General features: G+C 38.4%; 1 protein-coding gene across 11 annotated transcripts in view; it reads right to left on the reverse strand.

Annotated features, from left to right (window-relative positions):
• KDM6A (lysine demethylase 6A) overlaps nt 1–22,399 on the reverse strand; it is a 209,574-nt gene that overhangs the window by 98,643 nt on the left and 88,532 nt on the right. The window lies entirely within an intron of this gene.

Genomic DNA, 22,399 nt, shown 5'->3' on the forward strand with positions numbered 1-22,399 from the left:
AAACTACAATTAGGTATCACCTCACGCCAGTCAGAATGGCCATCATTAAAAAGTCTACGAATAACACATGCTGGAGAGGGTGTGGAGAGAAGGGAACCCTCCTACACTGTTGGTGGGAATGTTAAGTTGGTGCAGTCACTATGAAAAACAGTATGGAGGCTCCTCAGAAAACTAAAAATAGAATTACCATATGATCCAGCAATCCCACTCCTGGGCATATACCCAGACAAAACTATAATTCAAAAAAATACAGGCACCCCTATGTTCATAGCACCACTATTCACAATAGTCAAGACATGGAAACAACCTAAATGTCCATCGACAGATGAAAGGATAAAGAAGATGTGGTACATATATACAATGGAATACTCCTCAGCCATAAAAATGTCATTTGCAGCAACATGGATGCAACTAGAGATTATCATACTAAGTGGTCAGTCAGAAAGAGAAAGACAAACACCATATAACATCACTTATATGTGGAATCTAAAATATGACACAAATGAACCTATCTACAAAGCAGAAACAGACTCACAGACATAAAGAGAACAGACTTGTGGTTGCAGGGGGTGGGGGTGGACTGGGAGTATGGGGTTAGTAGGTGCAAACTATTACATACAGAATGGAAGGACAACAAGGTCCTACTGCATAGCACAGGGAACTATATTCAATGTCATGGGATAAACCATAATGGAAAGGAATATAAAAAAGTATGTGTATGTATGTTCGTGTGTGTGTGTGTATGCATGCATTAACTGAGTCACTCTGCCATACAGCAAAAATTAACACAACATTGTAATTCAACTACACTTCAATTAGGGCTTCCCTGGTGGCGCAGTGGTTAAGAATCCGCCTGCCAATGCAGGGGACACGGGTTCAATCCCTGGTCTGGGAAGATCCCACATGCCGCGGAGCAACTAAGCCCGTGCACCACAATTACTCAGCCTGCGCTCTAGAGCCCATGAGCCACAACTACTGAAGCCCGTGCGCCTAGAGCCCGTGCTCCACAACAAGAGAAGCCACTGCAATGAGAAGCTCGCACACCGAAACGAAGAGTAGCCCCTGCTCGCTGCAACTAGAGAAAGCCCACACACAGCAACAAACACCCAACTCAGCCATAAATAAATAAATGAATGAATGAATGAATAATAAACTATACTTCAATTTAGAAAAGTCTGTCAGCAGAATTCTATGGGTAATCTAAGAGAAAAACCTATTTTTCAGGAATAAGAAAATATCTATGCTATCCTATTCTCTCTTGCTTGTATCTCTGTATTCTTCCTCTAGTTCCTTCTGTTTCTTGAACTGGATTTAATTTTATGTTCAGTGTTGCCAGGAAGGTAGTTAGAATTCAAAGTAAATGCACAATATAAACGTAGAACAAATTTTAGTATTTAAAAAAACCCACATGCAGGCTTCCCTGGTGGCCCAGTGGTTGAGAGTCCACCTGCCAATGCAGGGGACACGGGTTCGTGCCCCGATCCGGGAAGATCCCACATGCCGCGGAGCAGCTGGGCCCGTGAGCCATGGCCGCTGAGCCTGCGTGTCCAGAGCCTGTGCTCTGCAACAGGAGAGGCCACAACAGTGAGAGGCCCGCGTACAGCAAAAAAAAAAAAAACAAAAAACAAAAAACCACATGCTAAAATGACACCTAGCCATTTACATTTTGGGCTATAAACATCAGTGATTCCTTTTGCAGTACAAAACAGAGATGCCTATCCAGACTCAATCTGACCTCTGGCCCCCATATGGGAAACTAGCTACCTACTCCCTTTTTTCAAAAAGGGCAAACAGTTGAGTACCCACTATGTGTTCTCCAAACTTATGTTCTAAAACTTAAAAAATTTCAAACTCTTACTAAAATGTTTCTTACTGTATTATTTTAGGTTGTATTTCCCCAGAAGTACACCCTGAGTCAAAAGGTTTTAGTATACGTGGTTTATTTGGGAAGTTACCCTAGGAAACACCACTAAGGGAGTAGAGAAGTGAGGCAGGGAAGGGAAGGAAGCCAATAAAGGGTACAGTATGGCTGACTATGCAGCTGTGGGCAACTGGGACTTAATACTGCTGGGAATTTCTAGGAGACAGTGAAGAACATTCCTCAGAGTCATTTTGCGCTAGGTGTGAGGGAACTACAGTACTTATCCCACAACTGCTGTCATTCAATGACTGGAGAAAAAGAATCCGTGATGTTTAAAGACCAAAGTGTAATAAATAGCTGGGTGACTTTTTGGTATGCAATTATTATTTTTAATACTAAAACTTGTTTTAGGGTTATATTGTGCATTTCCTTTGAATTCTAACCACACTTCTGGAAACACTGAAAAAAAGGTTTCTTAAGTAGATCTTAAAATGTAATAAACATGGAAATTTAATTTCATTAAATCCTCAATACCTCAATTTTCTGAATGAGAAAATTACATGCTACAAGGGTATTCACAAATACGGGGATTCACAAAGATCTCAGACAACATCCATTTCAAAAGTTCATATTCAAATTTTTAAAATTTAGTTGAAACTGGCTTCAATCAGGATCATTCATTTACGACCCCACTGTATCCCTGAAATAGACTGAACTTTTACTAGGTATTGAGGACAATACTCAAGGGTTGAACAAGCCAAACTGATTAAAATGTACTTCCCCGCACACTACTCTGTGTGTGTGTGTGTGTGTGTGCGCGCGCGCGCGTGTGTGTGTGTGTTGGGGGGTGGGATGGATGATGTTCAGAACACAAGAGTAGTTAAATTCAGAGTTATGAAATGTTCTACCCAAGAAAAGTTTAGATTTGAAACACAACTGTCTCCCTAGGTGGGGGAGATGGAGGGGAGGAGAGCATGGTTGAATAACAATAGACAGCATCTTTCACCAAATTAGGTAATTGCCCAGAGAAGGCAGTGTAAGGTGTGGTGGAAATATGAGTTTACTGAGGGACATTTCTGCTTTCAGTACACATCCTGCATTCTCTCAGCTTCTTTTGTTCATAGCTCATCCTTTCCCCTCTAGGAAATCTTATCCCCATCCCTGCCACTGTATAAATTTTATCAATCCATCTAGATGCATTTAAATGTCATCTTTCCTATGAAGCTTTGCCACTTCTCCCACCTCAAACCAGAGGTAATCTTTCCAACCTCTAAATTTGGCCTTAGCATAATGTCTCTAGCATGTGACATTATGGTATAATAGTAAGAACTTAATTTTATGCAAAATGCTAACATCATTTCTTTTAAAAGGTACTAACAACCCTTTGAGGTGGCAGAAATTTAAAGAATGAAGAGATATTAAGCAACTTGCTCAAAGAGACAGTTGCAGACATAGGAACTGAATCTAGGTCTGCCTCCAGAGCTCACTCTTAACTATTGATAATATATTTTTGCTATTTGTGTATTGACTAAATTCCATCCCATCAGACAAAAATGCAACGAAAGCAGGAGTGCTAATCATCTGTGTATATTACCTAGCATACACAGTGCCTTCCACATAGCAGATGCCCACAGGTTTAGTAAATTGAACCACCCAGTATTTAAGTTCAGTATTAAGTTCAGTTTCCTGGGTGACACAGAATTAGTATGAGGGATGGTCTCTATTAATCAGGAGCTTATAAATCTCACCAAGGAGGTAAGTCTCATTTTTCCATAACAGTAAACGATGTAATTTAAACACTTACTGAGCACCTACTATGATTCATAACAGAGTTATTAGCACTGGGAAGAAAGTAGTAAGCAAAAAAGACAAAAATTCCTATCCTCAATGAACTTACAATCTAAGGACAAATGATTATGAAATTAAGTGCATAATAATATATTCCTAGCTGCAGCCATTTAAGAGTTAATGAAGTATAATAAGGACTAGGAAAAGAGGTAGAACTTGGGTATTGCTGGGAAAGGAGAAGGAAAAATAAGCCATCTCAGCCGGGGGTTGTAATCCACACATTTTTGGAAATAATGACCTAGGGGTGTGAATGGCTATGTGCCCTGACAAAGATGTGTTCCCTCCCAATGTACAATCTCACCAAAAATGCCAACAGCATCCCCATTGAGAAACACAGATGTATGCAGAAGGATGACCCAAGCAAAGGCACTGATATGAAAATGAGTTTAAATGTGATATAGTCACTCTTCAATCCACTGTGAGAAGTTAGGGGAGTAACTTTCTGGGAAATGTATTATTTATAAAACATACTCCTGCTTCAGTCCAAATCCTTAGAGGTTAGAGTATCTATATTAGGTGTCAGCAAACTATGGCACATGGGCCAAATCCAGCCAGCCACCTATTTTTATAAAGTTGTACTGAAACATAGCTATACCCCCACTCATTTACTTATTGTCTATATAGCTGCTTCCAGTTCCAACAGAAGAGCTGAACAGTTGCAACACAGAGACTATCCAGCTTACAAAATCTAAAACAGTTACTATGTGGCCCTTTACAAAAGAAATTTGCCAACCTCTGACCTAGACTGTATCACAGTACCCATCATAATCCCAAATTAAGAAATTATAACTTAATAAGATTACAATCAATTTATACTGAAGGCAGGCTGTGGTTCATTAAGTTAGCAGTTCACTAATGCCAGAGAGTCCCATGAAGGTGTTTTCACTGATCCCCAACAGGGAAAATACTGACCCTTAGCATTGAGAAATGTGAATTCAGCTGCCCATCAGCATCAAAAACTCCAATAGAACCTTCCCTACTTTCTCAGTGAAGCCCAAAACCCTGAGACTGTTTTGTTAGGTTTATATATAAACCTTTATCTCTGGCTATTGAGGGACTTACTCATTACAGGGCAACTCCAGCATGCATGTGTAAACAAACTTTGTCTTTTCTCCTGTTAATCTGTCTATTGTCAGTTAATTTGCAGGCTCCCAACCACTGCACCCACACTACAAGAGGGAAAAGGCATTTCCTCCCAACAGTGACAAGCAGCAACCCTGTATGAAAATCAGACTGGGCAGGGTCTAGAACGGCCATCATGGACATATGATTTTGAAAGAAAACAAGCTTTAAAGACAGCAGTAGAGTGCCAGTAAGTTTAAGATCAGAACACTGCCCCGCCCCGCCCCCCCTTTGAGGACACGGCAATTTCCTATCTAGCATGGTTTGGGTTTTTTAAGGAAAGTTTTAGACCCAGTATCCTACAAGCATGCAGCAGTAAGAGGGTAGCTGTTTCCCAAAGAGAATATTAGTAAAATATTCAAGCTTTTAAAAAAATTTTATTAGACAAAACTGACTAAATGATGAGATTATCAAGATATTGTTATACTACTGCCAATATTTGGGTAGAATAGCAATCTGATTGTAGCACCTCCAAACATCCCATACTCCAGTAATCACCTCTGAAGACAATTTTTTATGCAGAGATATCATTAAGAAATAAAATCAAGCCAGACTATTAGAAAAATATAATAGTATGAAGGCATTCCAGAACTCCAGGAATGAATTTCCAAATGCCTTCTGGGTACTCTCCACCTGTTGAATATACTACAAATACCTGAAATCCCATTATCTTACACTGCAGAGGAGAGTCTGATGCTCTAATGGTACTGAAGATTTTACATAGTGGTAGCAATCTCACCAGTTAACCAATCCAAAAAGTAATCCCACTTTTCTTGTCTCAACTCTTCCCCACCAATAAGCCAAATTCATTCTATTCACAAAGCTCATTTTACAAGCAAAAAGCCTCTGAATCTATCCCCTTCTCCATTCCTACTGCCTTTCTCTAGGTAATTTAGGACCTTGCCTTTGTCTACCTGACCTGTTTCAATAGCTTCCTAACTCAGCTCCCAAACCTTCGCCTCCCCTTCCATGTCCCCCCTTTCAAAATACCTTCCACACCATTACCAGTGAACTTGTGAAAAACTCAACCATGACACTTTCTCTATTTTAAACTCCTCTGAAGATTACCTACAACCTAGGCTGACTATAAGGGTCTTGGTTATATGACTCTTGCTCAACTTTCCCAATCCCACAGCCACCACTCCAGTCAGGACAAATGACATGCAGGCCTATGAAGAAAATATGCTCTTATACATTTCCATGATTTTAAACATGTTTGCTTCCTCTGCTGAAAAAGCCAATGCCATCTTTCCTTCAACTCATTTCTCAATCTAGCAAATTCCCATCCATCCTTGGGACTTCCCTTGTGGTGCAGTGGTTAAGACTCCATGCTCCCAATGCAGAGGGCCCAGGTTTGATCCCTGGTCAGGGAACTAGATCCTACATGCATGGCGCAACTAAGGAACCCACCTGCCGCAACTAAGACCCGGCGCAACCAACCAGCCAAATAAATAAATAAAATTCCTATCTATCCTTTAACACATCATTCATCTCTTCTTTCCACAAGTATTACCTGACACATTCCCAAGTGCAGAGTTAGGTTTTTCTGAAGCAAGTTTCCAAATGAATATTCATGTCTATTACAGATATGCCCTTCATCTCCTCTACTAGAATACGAGCTTGTAAAAAGGTAGATAGAGCTCAAGTCATCTTTTGATCCCTATGGCAAAGTAACTAGCATATATAAGTTACTGAGGAAAGTTTTACTGCTAATAAATCAATCTCTTACAGCCTTAAATAACCTATTACACATTTTTATCAAAGAATTTAACACTGTGCTGATTCAATTTATACAGAATCACTCCCTTAATACAATCCAAACTACCTTTTGAACACTTATAAGAGTTTCTCCTAGTTACAATAATATAGCAAAAGAGGTTGTCAAAGCTCATTACATCAATCAGATCCAAAGTTATAGCATTAGAGCAGAAGTTCTGCTTCCATGAAACTAATACAACATTGTATATCAACTATACTCCAATAAAAATTTTTAAACAAAAAGAAGAAGTAGTAGTTCTGCTTCCAAAATCTATGCATAGTATTGCATAGAGATCATGAAATCAGGCTACAGAGGCCATCAGACTTGGCTTGTCACTTACTATCGACTCACAAAACAAGTTAACTGAGTCTCAATTTCATAGGGTTGCTTTGAGGAATTAAGATTATACATGACCTGGCACTTGGGATTTTTGTGAGACGTAAAGGAGGTAATGTATCTACCACCAACAAGAAAACTATCTAGCACATGGTAATTGCTCAATGGATACAGTATGACAGATAAAATTCTTGGAAGTCTCACATGCTGTAAAAAAAAAAATTACACATTAAAAACAAGAGGATTTAGAAATAAAAGAGAGTTGTGGACAAGACTGCTCAAGACCTATGCAACATTATAACCAGAGGATTTCAAAAGTAGTAACTAGTACCTGGAGACAGCCTGAACCACTCAAGCAAGAAGCTCAGCATGATGATAGGTTGCCATGGTCGATATCAAAAATGAACAAAACAATGAAGTTGCAATTCTGGCAATCCTTTAATTAGAGCAGAGCTGGAAGGTGCTGAGACAATGAAAATAGCTGAGAGCTGTACAAAACTGGGAACCTGCTTTTCTGAGGAAGAGCTCTGGATGAAGGTACTCGTGCTTAATTTTCTTAAAATCTAGACTACAGAACTCCTGCTACCAGTGCTGCAGTCAAGCTGAGAGAACTTTTCCCTTTCCTACTTAAGTTTATAATTATACTCCCCATTATCCAGAAAAAAGCTTAAGTGAAACAGTAAGACTTCCACATCGTACAACGTAATTCCCTTATTTACCAATAACATGAATTAATTTCTGTTAGTAGTACAGTCTATTTTGCAACGTGTATCTTCTCTTACTGTTTTCTATCCTAACTATTAACATGATAAGACGAAATAAAGACATTTCTCAGCCTCTGTTGCAGCTAAGAGTTCTCAAATTACTAAGTTCTCGCCAGTGAGATGTGTATAATCTCATGATTCCCTTAAAGCCGCAATCCCCAACCTTTTTGGCACCAGGAACCAGTTTCGTGGAAGACAATTTTTCCACAGACTGGGGGGCCGGGGTGGATGGTTTCGGGATGATTCAAGAGCATTACATTTATTGTGCACTTCATTTCTATTACTATTGCACTGTAATATATAATAAAATAATTATACAACTCACCATAATGCAGAATCAGTGGGAGCCCTGAGCTTGTTGTCACTTGTCACTCACTGATAGGGCTTTGATATGAGTCTGCAAGCAATTGATTTATTATGGTCTCTATGCAGTCAAACCTCTCTGCTAATGATAATCTGTATTTGCTGCCGCTCCCCAGCGCTAGCATCACTGCCTCAGCTCCACCTCAGATCATCAGGCATTAGATTCTCATAAGGAGCGCGCAATCTAGATCCCTTGCATGTGCAGTTTACTGTAGAGTTCGGGCTCCTATGAGAATCTAATGCTGCCGCTGACCTGAGAGGAGGCGGAGCTCAGGCAATAATGGGAGTGATGAGGAGTGGCGGTAAATATAGATGAAACTTCGCTCACTTGCCCACCGCTCACCTCCTGCTGTGCGGCCCAGTTCCTAACAGGCTACAACCGGACTGGGACCACGTGGCCCGGGGGTTGGAGACCCCTGCCTTAAAGAAAAGGGTTGTTGCCCTCTGCTTCCTCTTCCTCTGACCAGCTCCTTGGAATGTAGAACCAACTCCAAGGCATCAGATAAAGAAAACTCAAGAAAGAAAAAATATAGACCAATTTGAATTATAAACAAGGATGCAAAGATGCTACATATTAGCAACCCCAATCCAGAAATAACTAAAAACGATAAAAACTTATTGTCAATTTGAACTTACTTCAGAAATACAAGATTGATTTAAGGAGAAAAAAATATAAAATTACCTCAATGGATGCAGGAAAAGTATTTGCATACAAAAGAAAAATGCTGACTTTTAAACTGAAAATTTTTAAAGTTGGTTGTCATTAGAGTAAGGAAGTTCCTTTCTATTCTTAGTTTGCTATTTACAAAAAAAGAACTTAAAGTAATCATGTTTAATGGTAAAACATTTAAAACGTTCCCTTTAAGAAGGGAAATAAACAAGACAAATGTACTATACCACCTCTTTCAATCCATACTGTGCTGTCATCCTAGTTATTGCAGTAGCAGGAGCAAAGATCACAAAAATTAAGAAACAAAGTTACCATTAATTACAAAGGTAGGATAGTCTACATAGAAAATCCAAAGTAACATAGTCAAATTAGCCAAGTTAGTAAAAGTTAGTGAAGTTCTCAGTAAATTTAAAGCATATAAAAACCAACTGTAGTTCTATATTCCAGCAAAGAGATAAAAATGAAATTAAAATGACATTTATAACAGCAATAAAACTAGAAGATCTAAAATACATTATTTTATAATATGCATAAGAACTTTATATGGAAATACCATAAAACTTTATTGAATGAAAGACAATGACAGTTTTTCTTTTTTAAACTGTACAAAGTTAATACAATTCCAATCAATCCCTGGAAGCCATTGTGTTTTATTTATTTAATTTTATGGCTCTGATTTCCAGCACTACAGAATTTGACTAGATATTGAACAAATATTAAGACAAATCTCAGACTCCAGATCTGTGCTAACTGTTGCAAACCCACTTTACCATCTATCTGGCCCTTGCCTTCCTTTTCCCCACTTTGAGGCCTCTAACAATTACCCCAGGGTCTAAAACAGGGGTCCACAAACTATGGCCAGTCAAAATTTTTTCTTCAAGTCCCAGGAGCTAAAAAATTATTCTTATATTTTATGATGGTTACACTGTAAATGATTAGCTAAGTACCTACATAATAGATAATTTTGCCTCCTGGCCCACAAGGCCTAAAATATTTACTTTTTCACCCTTTCGAAAAAATATTTGGACCTCTGCTCTAGACCAAGAACTTGGGAGAGTTCCCTGAACACCTACTGTACTTTCTTTCATGTGCTGGCTGACTCAGTTCTCTTCTTTAAAAGCCTTTCCACGTCTCCTACCTGGAAAACTCCCATTAACCCTTCCCTCCAGTCTCAACTGTTCTGTGGAGTTTCTCTAATTCCCACTCAGACTTTCCCATACCCCTTACACAAGGAGACGTACTTCTGCCTCACTCCTGAACACCTCTAATATATCACTTCCAAAAGCTTATGCTTGTTTGTGCCTCCCTCACCCAGAATATGGGCAACTTGAGAGCAGAACTATCTTACTTATCCCTGTATTGCCAACAAAGCCCTTGTCAATGACAGTAAAAGCCAGTTAGTGACCGACATAAATAGTGTAACAGAAGTCATGGATAGGTCAGAAGATGAGTGCAGGTTCCACTAGTTCATCCACCAATTTGTGCAGACCTGAATGCAGTCTAGTCCATAAAGTAAAAGAAATTAAATAATGATTTCTAGGATGTGGTCTGCTTGTAAAATTGTATAACTTCTAAAGAAACTAACCCTTGTGGACAAAAAGATGTTACCTGTCATTCCAGTAAACAAGGAATGTTGCCAACCATCAAGCCATCAGCTGCTGCTCCCCCCCACCACACACACACACTCACCAAGGTGCACCTTCAAGTGAATTCAGGATGGAGAAAAACCAGGATACTGGCCCTTGATAGTCAAGATGCATATCAAAGAAATTTCAATGAGCCCAGACTCTTGCATCTTCCCATACACAGAAAAGCACTAAAATCATTATGTTTGACTACATATTTTTTCCCCCAGCAAAAACTCTTATATATCCTGGCTCTTCTCTTACCTCTTTGGAACAGTTCCTCTGAGCTATATGAGAGGCTGTTTCCCAGGTTACAGTCCTCAGTAAGGTCCCTGAATTAAACATAATTCTCAACTTTCAGGTTGTGTTTTTGTTTTTTCAGTTGACATCCTTATTCTCAAATATACTGCTTTTTAACTTTTCCTATATATTCTTTAAAAGATCTCACTCTCTTTCTCTGCCTTTCTGGGCAAAAAAGTTTTGTTTTGGTTTTTTTCCAGGTTAATTTAAGCTTTAAACTTGTTGAAATATTAATTACAGTTCTGCCTTCCATAAAGTTCTAAATATTTTCACGTTATAAAGCACTTCAATATTGATATATTTAAATACTCAATGTATTTTTAAACTCAAAACATGAATCTGAACTGGGAAAACCGTGAGTTTTTCCATTATAACAATTCTCTCCCCAAAATCTCTCCCCTACCCAACATTAATCCCTAATCCCACATCAGTACTACATTAACAAAAAAATAAAACCGTATGGTAGCTAAATGGAAAAAAGAAAACCTTACTACTCAGCCCCAATTAGGAAAGAAGGCCAGCACAATTTTCAGAGCTGGTAAGAAATGCAGCATTACAATTTTCTAACATGTATTGAATCAAGGACTAAAATAGACCTTCTTGGTGAATGTACTTTAAGGACAAGAATTGTTTATAATTAGCATACCAAAAACACATGCAAAGTAATCTCTACAAGCTTTGAGTTCCTGAAACACTCCATCTTTTTCAGCAGTAATATTATAAAGCCCCATGATATTTTATATACACATACAAAGATATATGTAAATTTACTCTTCAATATTTTTTCACTGTCCCAAATTAAATTTTAACCCAATTCTCTCAAAGCCATTGTAAAAGCAGGATTTTTTTTAAGATAATGAACTAATTTAAAGGGGTTTTGTTAATCAGAAGAACTGTACCCACAAATATTTTAATGAATCAATATACCCCCCAAAATTACACATAATGCACAATTAACAGGCAAATAATATTTTATACTGAAAAAGGTTGCTCTCCATCTTTCCACAACATTTAATCAATGGTTCTTTTAGACAAGCATACTACCATAACTCAAACCTTTTCTTTCTTTTCTTAAATACAAGTGGGGAAAAAAGAAGAAAAAAGTCAGTTTTATTTATTTAAAAGTTCACAATCATAAATGAATATATACAGAAATTGTTCAGTAAAGTACACATGATAGAAATCATCAGAGGGCTTCCCTGGTGGCGCAGTGGTTGAGAGTCCGCCTGCCGATGCAGGGGACACGGGTTTGTGCCTCGGTCTGGGAAGATCCCACATACCGCGGAGCGGCTGGGCCTGTGAGCCATGGCCGCTTAGCCTGTGCGTCCGGAGCCTGTGCTCCGCAACGGGAGAGGCCACAACAGTGAGAGGCCCGCATACCGCAAAAAAAAAAAAAAAAAAAAATCATCAGGAAGCACCAGCACTTCTTCATATTTTAACGTTTATCTCCTTACAGTCTTCTACTTATATAATGAAATACATAGCAGCATTAACAGTGTACATACAATTTTTTATTCCTACCTTCCTACTTTATACCATAAACCATAACAGCAATTTTTAAACCTTCCTGACTCATGAATGAGTTTAGGTTTTGTTATAGTTGTTGAAGGGGATCAGGACAGGATACCCCTAGATGTGCTGGTTTAACCTAAGAATTATTTTGAGCTGGAGGCATCTGAGTTCCTGAAATCCCTTATATATGCTAAAAGCAGAGCCTCCCAAAATAATAAAACTGTCATATACCCCTCCCGGTAGAAACTCTAACAGACATTATCATAACACATCATATCTCCCATCTATTCTCTTGAGGGCCTACTTATCTTTCCAAAAAGTTATTTGTTTTCCTTTAAGTGCCCTTTCTTGCTCTTCTCATCACCTACTAAGTTGGTATATAGCCTCAAATTCTAACCACCCCTTTGAGTTACTCATCACTGAGTTCTACTGAATGAATATGCATTGCATGTGTAAACAAACTGTTTTTTCCCTCCTGTTAATCTGTTTTAAGTATAATTCACAGGACCCAGCCAGGAGAGGTTCAATTAAGAACTGATTTCTCATCAGGAAGTATGGAAGCAAGAAGACACCAGAATTTCACTTAAAAAAAAAAAACAAACACTAGACTTATCCTGGTTATCATTTTGAAACATACAGAAATATCGAATCACTATGTTGCAGAACAGGAACTAACAGTGCTGTAGGTCAATTATACTTCAAAAATAAACACAAAGGAAGCAAGAATACACAATAGGGAAAAGACAATCTCTTCAATAAGTGGTGCTGGGAAAACTGGACAGCTACATGTAAAAGAATGAAAGTAGGACATTTTCTCACACCATATACAAAAATAAACTCAAATGGATTTAAAACCTAAATGTAAGACTGTAAAACCATAAAACTGGAAGAAAACACAGGCAGAACACTCTTTGACATAAATCATGGCAATATTTTTTTGGATATGTTTCTTAAGGCAAAGGAAACAAAAACAAAAATGAATAAATGAGACCTAATTAAACTTAAAAGCTTTTGCACAGCAAAGGAAACCATCGGCAAAACAAAAAGGACAATTCACCAAATGGGAGAAAATATTTGCAAATGATATGACCAATAACAGGTTAATATCCAAAATATATATAAACAGCTCATACAAATTAAATTTTTTTTTAAAATCTGACTTTAAAATGGGCAGAAGATCTGAATACACATTTTTCCAAAGAAGACATACAGATGGCCAAACAGGCACATGAAAAGATGCTAATCGTTGGAGAAATGCAAATCAAAACCACAATGAGATATCACCTCATACCCGTCAGAATGGCTATAATCAAAAAGAACACAAATAACAAATGTTGGCAAGGATGTGGAGAAAAAGGAACCCTTGTACACTGTTGGTGGGAATGTAAACTGGTACAGCCACTGTGGGAAACAATATGGAGGTTCCTCGAAAAACTAAAAATAAAACTACCATATGATCCAGCAATCCCACTCCTGGGTATACATCTGAAGAAAACAAAAACACTAATTTGGAAAGATACATATACCCCAATGTTCATGGCAGCATTATGTACAATAGCCAAGATATGGAATCAACCTCAGTGTCCATCAGCAGACAAATGGATAAAGAAGATGTGGTACATATATACAATAGAATAAATACGTATCAACATGGATGGACCTGGAAGGTATTGTGCTTAGTGAAATAAGACAGAGAAAAACAGATACTGTATGTTATTACTTATATGTGGAATCTAAAAAAATAAAACAAACAAATGAATATAACAAAACAAACACAGATTCACAAATATAGAGAACAAACTGGTGGTTACCAGAGGGGAGAGGGAAGGAAGGTGGGGCAAGATAGGGGTAGGGGATCAAGAGATACAAACTACTATGTATAAACTAAATAAGCTACAAGGATATATTGTACACCACAGGGAATATAGCCAATATTTTACAATAACTTTTTAAAGAAGCAAGCCAACCCATAATTCTCTATCAAGAAAAAATGCCCTTTAAAATTAAGTCAAAAAATATTTTCAGATAAAAGAAATTCATCTCCGCCATACCTTTACCATAAGAAATGCTAAACAAAGTTCTTTGGCCAAAAAGAAAATGACAGTACATGGTAACAATTCATACAAAGTAATGAAGAGCATCAGAAATGGTAACAATATGGGTAAATAAAATTACTATTACACTGTAATATATGGGCCTGTTCAAAGCAAAATAACATCACCTTGCGTAGATCTAATACACGTAACAGCTATTACATAAAGGACATGAGTGGGTACGATGTGGACCTATGTAACTGCAAACTTTCTACATTTTATGTGAATTGGTATAATACTGAGACTTGACTGTGAAAAATTAAAGGGTTTATACACTATAATCCCTAGAGTCATCACTGAACAAATAATGAAAAGAAGAATAGGTGAAAAGGTCAATAGGAAAAGTAAAGTAAAATTGTAAAACAGATTGAAATATAAAGGGAGGGAGTGGTAAGGAGAACATAAGACCAAGAAATTAAGGGAATAAACATAAAAGGAAAGATCAAATTAAAGACACAAACCCAATCATACCAATGATTTCATTAACTATCAGTGGCTAAACAGCACAAGTAAAAAACAGAGACTTTCAGATTGGATAAAAAAGCAAGACCCATTTAACAAGCTATCTATAAAAGTATTATAAATATAAAGATGCCAAAAGGTTGAAAAGAAAAGGATATCTCGGGCTTCCCTGGTGGCACAGTGGTTGAGAGTCCGCCTGCCGATGCAGGGGACACGGGTTCGTGCCCCAGTCCAGAAGGATCCCACATGCCGCAGAGCGTCTAGGCCCGTGAGCCATGGCCGCTGAGCCTGCGCATCCGGAGCCTGTGCTCCGCAACGGGAGAGGCCACAACAGTGAGAGGCCCGCGTACCGCAAAAAAAAAAAGAAAAAAGAAAAAAAAGAAACGGATATCTCACAGAAATAACAAGCCTAAGAAGAAAGGAATAGCTAAATTAAAATCAGATAAAACACATGTCAAAACAAAAGGAATTACTAAAGGTAAAAAAACAGTATTTCTTTATGACAAAAGGGTCAGTTCATCAGGTAAAAATAACAATAACAAATGTGTGTGTACCTAATAAGAGAGTTTCAAAATATATTAAAGAACAAAAGGGCAAAATTAAGAAAGACAATTCTACCATCACAAGAAGAGATAATAACCTGTCAGCAAATGACAAGGACAAAAAAAACTGTTTAAGAAAAATACCTTCAAATATCTTTAACTGTTATTTATACCACAATACAACCAACAAATGCAAATCATGTGCTTCTTTTCAAGTGCTGACCCAATAAAGTCTCAATACATTCTGAAAGAATGAAATCATAGAGTATGTTATATAAATGAAACAAAAATTACTAACTATGAGATAGCTAAAATAACCCAAGTATTTTGAAATTATACAATATATATATATAAATAACCATGGGTAAGAAAGTGGAAGTGAAGTAGAAAATGCTTTCAAATGAATGACAATGAAAATTAAAAATATAAAATTTGTGAGATACAGCTATATCAATACTAAGAAAAATGCATACTTTGAAACACTTGAATTAGAGAAAAAAGGTAGAAAATCGATGATCTAAGCTTCCATCTTAGGAAATAAGAAAATTAAACACAAAGTAAGCAGAAGCAAATAATAAAGACAATCAGGAATCAATGAAATAGGGATTGGATGAAATGTAAAACAGGAAAACAATACTGAAGAAAAAAACTACAAAACAAAAATTTGACTTTTTGCAAACATCAATAAAATTGGTAACCATCCAGCCAGGCTGACCAAGAAAAAAAGAGAAGACCAAATTACCAATATCAGGAATGAAAGACAATATACAGATTCTATAGTTATTTAAAGGAAATTAGGGTTATGACAGAAAAAATAGTAAATGTGAAATTTTATGAAAGAGACAAACTCCTTGAAAGACAAAATAAAACTGAAACAAGAAGTAACAGAAAACCTGAATAGCCCTGTACATATTAGAGGAATTCAAATTGTAGTTAAAAACTATTCACAAAGAAACTCTAGGTCCAGCTGACTTTACTGATAAATTCTATTCAACACTGGAAGAAGAAATAATACCAACCCTACACATACACTCAGAAATAGAGGAGAGAACAATTCCCCACTCTTTTTATGAGGCCAGATTTATCCTGATGGAAAAAAATCAGAAGTTGTAAGAAGAAAATTAGAGTAATATCATTTATGAACAAAGATGCAAAAATGCTCAACAAATTATTACTACAATGAAGCCAACAACATATAAAAATGATAACAGATCTAACAGGGGTTTATCCAAGGAACAGCTTTAAAAAAAAAAAAAAAAAAATCAAGCAATGTACCTAACTGTATAACACATTAAGAAAGAAAATCCATAGACTCTCAATACAGGAAGGAATAATTACTTGACAAGTTCCATACCTATTCATTATAAATGAAAACAGGAACAACAAAAAAAAAGAAATCTCAAAGTAAAACTAGTAACAGAAGGAAACTTCTTCAATCTGAATCTATAAAAACTCTATAGTTAACATCATATTCAAGGGTGAAAACTGAATGTTTTCCCCCAAAGACCAGGAACAACACAAGGATGTTCCCTTCTATTCAACACTATACTAGAGGTCCTTGCCAATCCAACAAGGCAAGAAGAAGATTAAGTAGTAACCACAGATTAGAAAAGAAAAATTGTATTTATCTGCAAGCAGCATGATAACGTACATAGAAAATCCTCTGAAATCTAGACCAAAGCTACCAGACCTAATAATTTATCAAGATAGCAGGATGCTAGGTAAATGTACAATAATCTTTTCTGCTCCTATACAATAGCAACAATAATTGGAAATAAAATTTTACAACGACTCCAATCACAACAGCATCAAAGAGTAAACTAGAGATAAACTTAACAAGGAAAAATGTGCGATGGAAACAATAAAACATTGCTGAAGAAAATTAAAGAAGACCTAAATAAATGGTGAGATATACCATGTTTGTGGACAAACAAATGCATTATTTTTAAAAAGAGATATTCTCCCCAAATTGGTCAATGCATACAATGCAGTCCCAATCAAAATCCTAGCAGGAGAAATTGGCAAATTGCTTCTAAACTGTATATAGAAAAGCAAACGACCTAGAAAAAAACAAAATTTTGAAAAAGAACACAGAAAACCTACACTGCTTGATTTCAAGACTAAAGTAGCAAAACAGTATGCTACTGGCTTTAAAATAGACATATACGAGGGGCTTCCCTGGTGGCGCAGTGGTTGAGAGTCCACCTGCGGATGCAGGGGACATGGGTTCGTGCCCCGTGTCCGGGAAGATCCCACATGCTGCGGGGCCGCTGGGCCCGTGAGCCATGAGCGCTGAGCCTGCGCGTCTGGAGCCTGTGTGCCGCAGTGGGAAAGGCCAGCATACCGCAAAAAAAAAAAAAAAAAAAAAAAGACATATACGAGACCTTCAAGATGGCAGAGGAGTAAGACGTGTATATCACTTTCGTCTCCACAAATACATCAGAAATACAACTACATGTGGAACAACTCCTACAGAACACCTACTGAACGCTGGCAGAAGACCTCAGACTTCCCAAAAGGCAAGAAACTCACCACGTACCTGGGTAGGGCAAAAGAAAAAACAGAGACAAAAGAATAGGGACAGGACCTGCACCTCTAGGAGGGAGCTGTGAAGGAGGAAAAGTTTCCACACACTAGGAAGCCCCTTCACTGGTGGAGATGGGGGGAAACTTCGGAGCCACGGAGGAGAGCACAGCAACAGGGGTGCGGAGGGCAAAGCGGAGAGATTCCCGAACAGAGGATCAGTGCTGACCAGCACTCACCAGCCCGAGAGGCTACTCTGCTCACCCGCCGGGACGGGCAGGGGCTAGGAGCTGAGGCTCGGGCTTCACAGGTCAGATACCAGGGAGAGGACTGCGGTTGGCTGCATGAACACTGCCGGAAGCGGGTTAGTGTGCCACAGCTAGCCGGGAGGGAGTCCTGGAAAAACTCTGGACCTGCCTAAGAGGCAAGAGACCAATGTTTCAGGGTGTGCAAGGAGAGGGGATTCAGAGCACTGCCTAAATGAGCTCCAGAGACGGGCGTGAGCCACAGCTATCAGCACAGACCCCAGAGACGGGCAAGTAACGGTAAGGCACCTGCTGCAGCCACCAATAAGCCTGTGTGCAAGCACAGGTTACTATCCACACCTCCCCTCCCGGGAGCCTGTGCAGCCCTCCACTGCCAGGGTCCTGTGATCCAGGGACAACTTCCCCAGCAGAAAAAACGCCGCGCCTCAGGCTGCTGCAATGTCACTCCGGCCGCCGCGGCAGGCTCCATCCGCACTGCATACCCTTCCCTCCCCCTCGGCCTGAGTGAGCCACAGCCCCCTATTCAGCTGCTACTTTAACCCCGTCCTGAGTGAAGAACAGACGCCCTCAGGCGACCTACACGTAGAGGCGGGGCCAAATCCAAAGCTGAACCCCAGGAGCTGTACTAACAAAGAAGAGAAAGGGAAATTTCTCCCAGCAGCCTCAGGAGCAGCGGATTAAATCTCCACAATCAACTTGATATATCCTGCATCTGTGGAACACCTGAATAGACAATGAATCATCCCAAAATTGAGGCGGTGGACTTTGGGAGCAACTGTAGACTTGGGGTTTGCTTTCTGCATCTAATTTGTTTCTGGTTTTATGTTTATCTTAGTTTAGTATTTAGAGTTTATTATCATTGGTATATTTGTTTATTGATTTGGTTGCTCTCTTCCTTTTTTATATATATATATTTTTTTTTCTTTTTCTCTTTTTGTTAGTGTGTATGTGCGTGCTTCTTTGTGTGACTTTGCCTGTATAGCTTTGCTTTTACCATCTGTCCTAGGGTTCTGTCTGTCCGTTTTTCTTTTTATTATTTTTTTAGTATAGTTTTTAGCACTTGCTATCATTGGTGGATTTCTTTTTTGGTTTGGCTGCTCTCTTCTTTTTTATTACTTTTTAATTTTTTTATTTTTAATAATTTTCCTTCCCTCTCTCCCTCCCTTCCTTCCTTTTTCTCTCCCTTTTCTTCTGGGCCATGTGGCTGACACGGTCTTGGTGCTCCAGCCGGGTGTCAGGCCTCTGCCTCTGAGGTGGGAGAGCCGAGTTCAGGACAATGGTCCAACAGAGACCTCCAGGCTGCACATGAAATATCAAATGGCGAAACTGCTCCCAGAGATCTCCATTGCAACGCTAAGACCCAGCTCCACTCAACGACCAGCAAGCTACAGTGCTAGACACCCTACGGCCAAACAACTAGCAAGACAGGAACACAACCTCATCCATGAGCAGAGACGCTGCCTAAAATTAAAATAATAAGGTCACAGACACTCAAAAACACACCACCAGACATGGTCCTGCCCACCAGAAAGACAAGATCCAACCTAATCCACCAGAACACAGGCACGAATGCCCTCCACCAGGAAGCCTACACAACCCAGTGAATCATCCTTAGCCACTGGGGGCAGACACCAAAAACAACGGGAACTACGAACCTGCAGCCTGTGAAAAGGAGACCCCAAACACAGTAAGTTAAGCAAAATGAAAAGACAGAGAAACACACAGTAGACGAAGGAGCAACGCAGAAACCCACCATACCAAACAAATGAAGAGGAAATAGGCAGTCTACCTGAAAAAGAATTCAGAGTAATGATAGTAAAGATGATCCAAAATCTTGGAAACAGAACAGAGAAAATACAGGAAACATTTAACAAGGACCTAGAAGAACAGAGCAAACAAACAATGATGAACAGCACAATAAATAAAATTAAAAATTCTCCAGAAGGGATCAATAGCAGAAGAACTGAGGAAGAAGAACAGGTAAGTCACCTGTAAGATAAAACAGTGGTAATAACTACCACAGAGCACAATAAAGTAAAAAGCATGAGAAGAACGGAGGACAGCCTCAGAGACCCCTGGGACCACAGTAAATGCACTAACATTCGAGTTACAGGGATCCCAGAAGAAGAAGAGAAAAAGAAAGGGACTGAGAAAATATTTCAAGAGATTATAGTTGAAAACTTCCCTAATATGGGAAAGAAAACAGTTAATCAAATCCAGGCAGCACAGAGAGTCCATACAGGACAAATCCAAGGAGAAACACGCCAAGACACATATTAATCACACTATGAAAATTTAAGTACAAAGAAAAAATATTAAAAGCAGAAAAGGAAAAACAACAAATAACATACAAGGGAATCTCCATAAGGTTAACAGCTGATCTTTCAGCAGAAACTCTGCAAGCCAGAAGGGAGTGGCAGGACATATTTAAAGTGATGAAAGGGAAAAACCTACAACCAAGATTACTCTACCCAGCAAGGATCTCATTCAGATTCAACGGAGAAATTAAAACCTTTACAGACAAGCAAAAGCTAAGAGAAGTCAGCACCACCAAACCAGCTTTACAACAAATGCTAAAAGAACGTCTCTAGGCAGGAAACACAAGAGCAGGAAAAGACCTACAATAACAAACCCAAACAATTAAGAAAATGGTACCAGGAACACACATATCGATAACTACCTTAAATGTAAATGGATTACATGCTCAAACCAAAAACACAGACTGGCCGAATGGATACAAAAACAAGACCCATACATATGCTGTCTACAAGAGATCCACTTCAGACCTAAGAACACACAGAGACTGCAACAGAGGGGACGAAAAAAGATATTCCATGCAAATGGAAATCAAAAGAAAGCTGGAGTAGCAATTCTCATATCAGACAAAATATACTATAAAATAAAGACTTTTACAAGAGACAAAGAAGGAAACTACATAATGACCAAGGGATCAATCCAAGAAGATATAACAATTGTAAATATTTATGCACCCAACACAGGAGCACTTCAATACATAAGGCAAATCCTAACAGCCATTAAAGGGGAAATCGACAGCAACACAATCATGGTAGGCGACTTAAAGCTTTAAAACAAGCTTTAAATGGAATTAATTGATATTTATAGGACATTCTATCCAAAAACAACAGAATACACTTTCAAGTGCTCATGCAACATTCTCTAGGACACATCATATCCTGGATCACAAATGAAGCCTTGGTAAATTTAAGAAAACTGAAAACACATCAAGTATCTTTTCCAACGACAACACTACGAAACTAGATATCAATTACAGGAAAAAGTCTGTAAAAAATACAAACACATGGAGGCTAAACAATACACCACTAAATAACCAAGAGATCACTGAGGAAATCAAAAAGTGCCTAGAAACAAATGACAATGAAAACACAACGACACAAAACCAATGGGATGCAGAAAAAGCAGTTCTAAGAGGGAAGGTTATAGCAATACAATCCTACCTCAAGAAACAAGAAACATTTCAAATAAACAACCTAACCTTACACCTAGAGCAATTACAGAAAGAAGAACAAAATAAACCCCAACGTTACCAGAAGGAAAGAAATCATAAAGATCATACCAGAAATAAATGAAAAAGAAATGAAGGAAACAATAGCAAAGATCAATAAAACTAAAAGCTGGTTCTTTGAGAAGATAAACAAAATAGATAAACCATTAGCCAGACTCAATAAGAAAAAAAGGGAGAGGACTCTAATCAATAGAATTAGAAATGAAAAAGGAGAAGTAAAAACTGACACTGCAGAATACAAAGGATCATGAGAGATTACTAAAAGCAACTCTATGCCAATAAACTGGACAACCTGGAAGAAATGTACAAAGTCTTTGAAAAGCACAACCTCCCAAGACTGAAACAGGAAGAAACAGAAAATATAAACAGACCAATCACAAGCACTGAAATTGAGACTGTGATTAAAAATCTTCCAACAAACAAAAGCCCAGGACCAGACGGCTTCACAGGCGAATTCTATCAAACATTTTGAGAAGAGCTAACACCTATCCTTCTCAAACTCCTCCAAACTACAGCAGAGGGAGGAACATTCCCAAACTCATTCTACGAGGCCACCATCACCCTGATACCAAAACCAGACAAAGATGTCACAAAGAAAGAAAACTACAGGCCAATATCACTGATGAACACAGATGCAAAAATTCTCAACAAAATAATACAAACAGAATCCAACAGCACATTAAAAGGATCATACACCATGGTCAAGTAGGGTTTACCCCAGGAATGCAAGGATTCAATGTACACAAATCAATCAATGTGATAAACCATATTAACAAATTGAAGGAGAAAAACCATATGATCGTCTCAAT

This window comes from Pseudorca crassidens, chromosome X, assembly GCF_039906515.1.
Source record: "Pseudorca crassidens isolate mPseCra1 chromosome X, mPseCra1.hap1, whole genome shotgun sequence".
Lineage (NCBI taxonomy): Eukaryota > Metazoa > Chordata > Mammalia > Artiodactyla > Delphinidae > Pseudorca > Pseudorca crassidens.